General features: G+C 34.4%; 1 protein-coding gene across 1 annotated transcript in view; it reads left to right on the forward strand.

The window, feature by feature from the left end:
- ARSF (arylsulfatase F) overlaps positions 1–1041 on the forward strand; it is a 28702-nt gene that overhangs the window by 21688 nt on the left and 5973 nt on the right. The gene's annotated exons all lie outside the window — the stretch shown is intronic.

A 1041-nucleotide genomic window follows, 5' to 3' on the forward strand; every position in this document is an offset into this window, starting at 1 on the left:
GCCACTTGAGCCACAGGCGCCGAGCCGACAATTATGTTCTTGAACTTGTGCTATAAAAGTACTACATACCTCATTGATGAATATCATTATGGCCACTTTGGAGGTGCTCCCCTGTTGAATTTCGGGGTCAATAATATGACCATTTATAGGTAAATCTCTTAAAATATATCTTAATTGTTATCGAGTTAGATCCTATAAGAGAGCATGAAAATGCTAGGAATATGATATTTGGGATAATTTTTTATTTATTTGGTGCTATAACTGAGATATGAACAAGTAAAAAAAGGAACTTAAAAGCATTATTTTGAAATAATTGCCTTTTGATCTTTTAACAACAGTTCAATGTTTAAGTAACTATAAGTTGTAAATGTGAATTTTTCCTATTATGGACAAGAGAATGTTAATATTTTATCAGCAAAAAACTCCATAAAATTAGTTGTGGTTGGGCGGCACCTGTGGCTCAAAGGAGTAGGGCGTCAGCCCCATATGCTGGAGGTGGCGGGTTCAAACCCAGCCCCAGCCAAAAACAGCAAAAAAAAGAAAAAAAAATAGTTGTGGTTATTGTCACGGATATGCTGTCCTTATTTTCTTATTATAGACATGGATTTTAGTTATAATAATCATTGTTGAGATGTAATTCTAAAATTTAATATAAACTGCTTATACTTAATATAGAAAACTATATTGAGATGTTTAGAGGTAATATGTTTTTATAAAAGTGTGTGAGAGCAAATTTTGGGGGTCATGTTTGAGATGCATCATTAAACTGGTACTCTGGTCTCTGTTAAAAAAAAAAAAATGGAGAAGCAAGAATCCAATGTATTCAGTTCTAATATGAAGCCAGTAGATGATCTAATACCCACCCTCAAAAGAGAAAAACTCAATTGTTTGACTTCATACTTGAAATGAGAGCATTCTATGAGAGAGAATAGCTATGCATATGGATAAAAATGCCCCATATTAAATATCATTAGTGTGCTTGGAGCCTGTAGCACAGTGGTTATGGTGCTGACCACATGCACTGAGGCTAGCGGGTCCAAA

Source organism: Otolemur garnettii, unplaced genomic scaffold (assembly GCF_000181295.1).
Source record: "Otolemur garnettii isolate 467f Iridium unplaced genomic scaffold, OtoGar3 scaffold00065, whole genome shotgun sequence".
In the NCBI taxonomy this organism is placed as follows: Eukaryota; Metazoa; Chordata; class Mammalia; order Primates; family Galagidae; genus Otolemur; species Otolemur garnettii.